Below are 8,412 nucleotides of genomic sequence, written 5' to 3' on the forward strand. Positions count from 1 at the left end.
CTATGCAGGTTGAAAGTCTGGGTGGAAAGAGGTATGCATATGTGGTGGTTGATGACCATTCCAGATACACTTGGATAAGCTTCATCAGAGAAAAGTCAGATGCATTTGATGTCTTCAAATAACTGTGCATCAGACTTCAAAGGGAAAAGGACAGTTGTGTTGTCCGAATTAGGAGTGATCATGGTACGGAGTTCAAAAATTCCAAGTTTGATGAGTTTTGCTCGTCTGAAGGAATAAGTCATGAGTTCTCCTCTCCTATAACTCCTCAGCAGAATGGGATAGTTGAAAGGAAAAACAGAACTATTCAAGAATCTGCCAGAGCTATGATTCATGCAAAGAAGCTCCCTATGCACTTTTGGGCTGAAGCTATGAATACAGCTTGCTATGTTCACAATAGAGTCACCTTGAGAAAAGAACCTCCTCCACTCTGTATGAAATATGGAAAGGCAGAAAACCCACTGTAAAGTACTTTCATATCTTTGGAAGTAAATGTTACATTCTCACAGATCGTGAACAGAGAAGGAAAATGGATCCCAAAAGTGATGAGGGTATATTCCTAGGATACTCAACAAACAGCAGAGCTTACAGAGTGTTCAACTACAAGACCAATGTTCTGATGGAATCCATAAATGTTATTGTGGATAATAAAGAGGAAGGAATCGATGTCATAGAGGATGTTGGAACATTCCTTGATACTTCAACAGACATACCAGTCAAGTCTGAAGAAGTACAGGAGACTCCTCCTGAATGTGAGGTAGATGCACCCACCAAAATGCCATCTATCAGAATTCAGAAAGACCACCCTAAGGATCTTATCATAGGGGATCCCAATAGTGGTGTGACTACCAGATTATGGGAAATTAGCTCAAATTCCTGTTTTGTATCCAAGGTTGAACCAAAAAATGTGAAAGAAGCCCTGACTGATGAATATTGGATCAATGCCATGCAAGATGAACTGGAGCAGTTTAAAATGAATGAAGTATGGGAGCTAGTGCCACGACCTGAAGGGACTAACATCATTGGTACCAAGTGGATTTACAAGAATAAGTCTGATGAGAAAGGAGTAATCACTAGGAATAAAGCAAGACTAGTGGCTCAAGGATATACTCAAGTTGAAGGGGTTGATTTTGATGAGACGTTTGCACCCGTTGCTAGACTTGAGTCAATCAGATTGCTGTTAGGTGTAGCCTGCATTCTGAAATTCAAATTGTTCCAAATGGACGTGAAGAGTGCATCTTTAAATGGCTACTTAAATGAAGAAGTCTATGTGGAACAACCTAAAGGGTTCTGTGATCCTAACCAACCTAAACATGTGTACAAGTTGAGGAAGGCCTTGTATGGGTTGAAGCTAGCACCTAGAGCTTGGTATGAAAGGTTGACTGAATTTCTGACCTCTCATGGGTACAGAAAGGGTGGGATAGATAAGACCTTGTTTGTGAAGGATACAGATGGAAAAATCATGATTGCCCAAATCTATGTGGATGATATTGTTTTTGGTGGAATGTCAGAGCAAATGGTGAAACATTTTGTTCACCAGATGCAATCTGAGTTTGAAATGAGTCTGGTTGGGGAACTGACTTATTTTCTTGGAATGCAAGTCAACCAAATGGAGGATTCTATGTTTCTCTCCCAAAGCAAGTATGCCAAAAACATAGTTAAGAAGTTTGGTATGGATAATGCTAGGCACAAGAGAACTCCTGCACCTACTCATTTAAAGTTAACCAAAGATGATGGAGGTCCCAGTGTTGATCAATGCTTGTATAGAAGCATGATAGGTAGTTTACTATACCTAACTGCAAGTAGACCTGATATTTCCTATGCAGTTGGAGTGTGTGCTAGATACCAAGCAGAGCCCAAAGTGAGCCACTTGAATCAAGTCAAGAGGATTCTCAAGTATATCAATGGGACTTGTGACTATGGTATGCTGTACTCTCATGGCTATGAGCCTGTCCTATCTGGGTATTGTGATGCTGATTGGGCTGGGAGTGCTGATGACAGAAAAATCACATCAGGAGGATGTTTCTTCTTGGGAAACAATCTCATATCATGGTTCAGCAAGAAGCAGAATTGTGTATCTCTGTCCACTGCAGAGGCTGAATACATAGCGGCTAGAAGCAGTTGTTCCCAACTGGTGTGGATGAAACAGATGCTTACTGAGTACAATGTCTCTCAAAATGTCATGACATTGTTCTGTGATAATCTCAGTGCCATCAATATTTCCAAGAATCCCATCCAACACAGCAGGACCAAACATATTGACATTAGACATCACTTCATCTGAGATCTGGTGGAAGACAAAGTGATTACCTTGGAACATGTAGCCACTGAACTACAACTGGCTGACATATTTACAAAGGCTCTGGATGCTACCCAATTTGAAAATTTAAGGGGCAAATTGGGAATATGCCTTTTTGAGGACTTATAGCAACCAATGATGTTTGGGATGTATTGTTTAATATCTCAACCTATTAAACAATTGAAAGTGTGCTATGACTGGACAACAGTTCAAAGCTATGTTACTTGCTGCAAGTGTAGTAATAAGATGTTAAGGGGATATTCGGACATGAGACATCCTGTGGGCCTGCTGGACTTCAAGAAAGTGTTCATGCAGGAGTGGTTCAAGATGTCAGACTCAAAGTCATGGCATCTGATATGGGTGTACCTGCTGTAAAGCAAGAGTGTGTGACTACTTGATCAAAAAGCTGTGAAGCAAGGTCAAGTGGGTGATGTCTTGATCAAAGTTGTAAAGCAAGATCAAGAGGGGATATTCTTGATTGAAACTGTGAAGTAAAATCAAGTCTGTAATTCTGTCATTTGTGTGTAATTCTGTTTATGTTATGTTGGTCTGTATTTTAAAGTGTTGCTTTGGCAACATTTTTGGACAAAAAGGGGGAGTAACACTTGTGATGCCCCAGGACAACAGATTGTTTTGCTAAACAGATATTCAGGACAGATATTCAAGATCCTCTAATCCAGAGGTTGTGCTGCAGCTGATGTTCCACTTCCATGAGTGTGAGTGTGTGTATGTGTGCTGATATGTGAAGTTTTTATTTAACTTCCATGTGTGTGAGTGTATTGCTACTCTGAGTGTATTAGCTAGGTTAATTACCTGCTAGATGTGTATTTTCCGCTACTGTGGACTCTGTTGTGAGGCCAAAGTGTTTTAGCCAAAAATTTGCCAAAGGGGGGGTTTGTAGATGTTTGATTGGCTGCATTGTATGGTAAAACACTAGCTGGATTCTAATGTCCTGACTGATGTCATGACATGTTGTGGAGATGACTGTTTGACTGCATTGTATGTTAGAATATCTAACTGTACTCTGATGTCTTGACTGATGTCATGACATACTCGAGTTGTATGCTGCAGGTTTAGCTAATACAGGATCTACTGAATGTCAAACTAGATGTTATGACATTCATACCTGTCAGCAGTTATTGAGGAATAGATTAGTTGGTGTTCTTTAATAACTCAGTATTTATTTCCAGTCGTTTATCAAGGGGATAACAGACCTGACACAAAGCCTAGTGTTTGAATGTCAAACTGGATGTTATGACATTCATCATTGACAGCATATACTGAATAATAGGCTGGTTGGTTGTCTGCTACAGTTCAATATATTTCTCAGTCTTCTTATCAAGAGGATAACAGACCTGACGTAAGGCTCATTGTGTAAATGTCAAATTGGATGCTTTGACATTTATGAATGTACGCTGTTACTGAAGTATGGACAGATTGGTCCTGTACAGTACAGCAAATTTGTACAGTTTGTTTTCAGGAAGATAACAGACTTAGCATATGGTCTATGCTTTGGATGTCAAACTAAATGCTGTGACTTTCACTCCAGGCAACATATGCTAAATTGTAGGTTATTTAGTTTTTCTGTTTCAGCATTTTTCTCAGGCTATTCTTCAGGAAGTCAACATTTGAGCTAAAATCCAGGAAACCAACAACTAAGCTACAATAAATGAACCTAACAAATAGCCTATTTGTTAGTAACCTAGTTGTGGAATTTAGGTTAACTCGCTTGACCTTAAATTCAGGAAATACAAGTACAAGGCCCAAGTGCTGCAATATAAAAGGATGGCAATCCCTCTTTCAGAACTCGGGGATTTTAGGCGTGAAGATTTTGTGTGCCCATCATACTTCACTGCTGTATTTTTGTGTGTCTTGTATTAGGTGTATCTTGTGAGCCAAGCTATTATCACTGAGATGATTGCATTGGTATAGGGTGTTCATTGAGTTGTAAGTGTTGTGTCACTCTAAGCTTTTAAGCGTGAGTGTTGTGTATCTTGATTAAAGTTGTTAAGCACAATCAAGAGTTGTTTGAAGTGTGACTTCACAATTGTCTTTAATCTTAATTAAAGGTTGTAATCACTGAGGTGATTGAGGGGGAGTGAGTAGGAACTCTGATCTTAGTGTAAGATTGAAATTGCATTGGGTAGGTATTAAGTTATAGGGTTAAACAGTTGGTTTAAGGCCAGAATTAATACTACTAATAGTGGATTTCCTCCCTGGCTTGGTAGCCCCCAGACGTAGGTCATGTTGGACCGAACTGGGTAAACAATTCCTTGTGTTATTTACTGCACTTACTTTTTAAGTTCTGCATAATTCTTGTCTGCGCAGAATTGGATGTCATAACAACCCGTGTGACATCGAAATTCTGATAACTAGAATTTCAACCGCGATCCTTACATTTTAACCTTTGAAAGATTTAGCCAGATATGGTAATACAAACAAACACAACGATATTGATTATGATGAAAAGTTGTTTTAGAATGTAAGGCGTAAAGAACAAGTAAAGCGTGTAAAATAATTAAAACGACCAATAAAGATAATGGCGAGAAATTTAAATAAAGTAAAGACAATGACAAGAATTAAATAAAGTAAAGCATGTCAAGAAATTAAATAAAGTAAAGCATAGCAAGAAATTAAATAATGTAAAGAATGACAAGTAAAATAAATAAAAGAGATTAAATTAGAACCTGCTCCAAACGGAGGCTTTAAATCTGGTACAAGGAAAATAAACCTTTGACTTTGAAGATAAAGACGACAACAAAATCAAAGTGCTCCAACTCAATTACACTACGGTGTGATAACCCCTTGATGTGACGGATTACCGCTTTTACAGATGATAATATAGTCTTAGTGTTGTAAACTAAGTTGGATGATTTGGAAATGAACTAGAACGACCTATTTATCGAGGAACTCAGCAGCATGCAAAGACCATGATGCCCTTCAACTTCTCCTTAGTGGGAATGTGAAATGCAAAGGTGGCGCCCGCCATGTGTGTGAATGGGAAAGTTCATGGGATCGTGGCGGTTTCCTCCTGGTTGAGGGCTGATGTGTCATGGCTTCTCCTATATCGGCCGCCATGCATAACGCCATGTGTACAATATTTGCCGAAAAACCCTAATTTTTGGTCTTTTTGCTTCTTTTCTTCTAAAAAGGCCTCGAAAGAGCTAAATATCTGAAAACAACATAAAAGAGAGTATAACACAAGCAAAATGGTAATAAAGACCTAATAAACATGTGAAATCCGAGTAAAAAATGCAGTGTGATCAAATTCTCCCACACTTAAACCTTTGCTTGTCCTCAAGCAAAACTATTTATAGCTCATGCAAGAAAAACAGTATCAACCAGAGTTAATTCAGGGCAAAAAGGCTTATAAGTTCATTCGAGGAATGTATCTGTCATACCCCAAAATTTGCCCGTTAATCTTGCAAGGCATTTTTCAAGGCACTCCAACTTATTTTTCAAGACACTGATCTTAAGGGAACAAAGACCCAGCACACAGGTGGCCAAGTCCAGAAAATGGCCTAAAAATGGCTTGCTCGCTAGGCGAGCAAAATCCTTCGCCTAGCGAACCCTTCGCTACACCACTCGCCTAGCGAAGCTTGCGAACACCAGAAATTTTGGGCTTCATTCTGAGCCCATTAGGTCACAAAAATCATTATAAATACCAAGACCTCATTCAAAGAAAAGAAAAAAAAGAAACAAACGGACGGACGGAGACCGAGAGAAGGAACCGCAAACCCTGGAGGCTAACCCAGAGAATTCAGAGCAACCCTAAAGGAAACCCTGAAGGGAACTCATCTGCACAAAAGTTACCACCGCCCAACTCAATCCGATACCGACCCCAAGAGTAATCTGCCAATTCAAGGTTGCAATTCAATTGCAAACAGGTTTGCATTACTATTACCGCTTTATGTTCCCAATTTACATGTGATATTATAATTGAATTCATAAATACATTTGAGGTTTTGTACGTGGATTTAAATATGCTTGAATATCTTGAATGTTTAACCATGTAATTTCTGTAATGGATGCCATAGGGTTTGGAGCTTGCTGAAATCATACTGTTCTAAAATTCAAAACCCGCAGCCGTTCGCTAGCACATCGCTAAGCGAACATGTAGCGAGCGTTCGCCAGGCCCTCGCTAGGCGAGGCAGCAGCGAACATGACAGCCGCTGACTTTTCTGTTCTGATCTTTGCTCATCTGACATGTTTTATCATAGCCATGCATTGTTTAACTAACCATATTACTGTTGTGATTCCTTTTGTTTGGTGCAACTCTCGATTGCACCCTGATTTGGTATTCTGACCTGTTTGCTGAATTTTGTAAGGGTTCACATACTCCCGGAAAAGGTAGTTTGCTAGGTATTCCGCTTTATTTGTGGGATACCCTTGTGGAGATTCATCCTAATTACCTAAGTTATTATCATGTGGAGATTCATCCTAATTACCTAATTGATTATAATATGAAGATTCATCCTAATTACCTAATTGATTATAATATGGAGATTCATCCTAATTACCTAATTGATTATAAAATATTGCCTTTAAATATGTGATCTTGGACCTCTCTTTGTTGCCTTACGGTATTACGGTATTACGGTCATGTCCCGCGAATGTGGGGATACACTTAGCAAAGACCCTTCGGTTAGATCATCATGTCCCTATAAGATAAATCATAGTCCCTCGGACGTTGCATGCGAATATATGATTTTGTCCCTCGATGACCCTCCGTTGTAGCCTACGGTTAAAATGATGTTTGTCCCTTCGAATATTAAGGTATCCTTACAAATGTTGCCTTCAATGACCAATCGATGACCCTACGATGTCCCTTTACATCCAAAGGATAAAACTACTTACTTCTCAATAGTAAGGACAGTTTTACCCTCATAAGGATAGGAAATGCCCATAAAGACCTTGGGTAGGTATAACTCTTAAATGTTGAATCACAACTCAAAATACTTTTCACACTTCACAAAACATCTATTAGAAAATCACCACTTGGCATACATTCGTACTAGAATCATTGCTAAGTTATATTTTTCTAAACAGCTTTCAAAATTAAACGAGATAAATACTTTGTATACATTCGTACCAGAATCATTACAAAGTTAAACTCTCTTTTCAAAACATTTTCTAAGCAATTCACAAACACTTTTTCAGACAAGAAATAACGGAAGTGATCAATCAATTAAGAGCCCATGGATAACCATGGATACGAAGGGTGCTAACACCTTCCCTTTGTATAATGTACCTCCCGAATCCAAAATCTAATTAAGGTCTTTCCTGTTCTTTTCCGCCTTTCCTTATTGGATAAAAGAAAAGTCGGTGGCGACTCTTGCTATCCGCGACATTTGCTTTCCAAAGCAAAAACACAAAAGTCAGTTCACCGTATGACAGAACTTGCTACTCTGCTGGGGAACAATTAAAGAGAGGTTACCTAAAAAAAAAAAAAAACAAGATCACTTATTTGATTTGTCTGATTTACTTTTAAGGGATTGCTTGGGTATTTTATGCTTGAGTGAAAGATCCTACACCCGGATCTAGTGTACCTTAGGTAAGTAGCAAGAGATCATCGCGACTATCCGGCGTATACTGGAATGGTTAAAATGATGGCTACGGTTAATGTGACACTTTGGATGTCCTGATGTTCCTCATGTTTACTTGAGGAGAAATTTGGCGTCTGCGTGGTGTCATCAAAGCATTAACCAGACCTTTAGAACCCTAATTGACTCATCCTGGCCATTAGAAAGTAGTGAGATAACTGACTTCGGTTCCGACTGGGGTTGGTTGAGACTCGATACTACACTCTTTAAGATTGGACTTTAGGGAAGCTTTGGTCAACCACTTGGTGTTGCACTGATGTGGACTTAAAGGAAGGTCAATAATTGGAGATCCTTTTAGAACCCGGTTACTATTCTAGGACAGGTTGAACCAACCAAACTTCAGTGGGGAGGGTACTTACCTATGGAACTCATGCAAGCCTTAAAACTTAGGATTGATTATTGTGTGACTTACTTGTGCTTGTTATTTATTTAACATCATAACATCATAACATCATAACATCATAACATCATAACATCATGACATCGTGGCATTGTACTAACTATTTCAAGGAT

The sequence above is a fragment of the Lathyrus oleraceus genome, chromosome 1 (genome assembly GCF_024323335.1).
Source record: "Lathyrus oleraceus cultivar Zhongwan6 chromosome 1, CAAS_Psat_ZW6_1.0, whole genome shotgun sequence".
In the NCBI taxonomy this organism is placed as follows: Eukaryota; Viridiplantae; Streptophyta; class Magnoliopsida; order Fabales; family Fabaceae; genus Lathyrus; species Lathyrus oleraceus.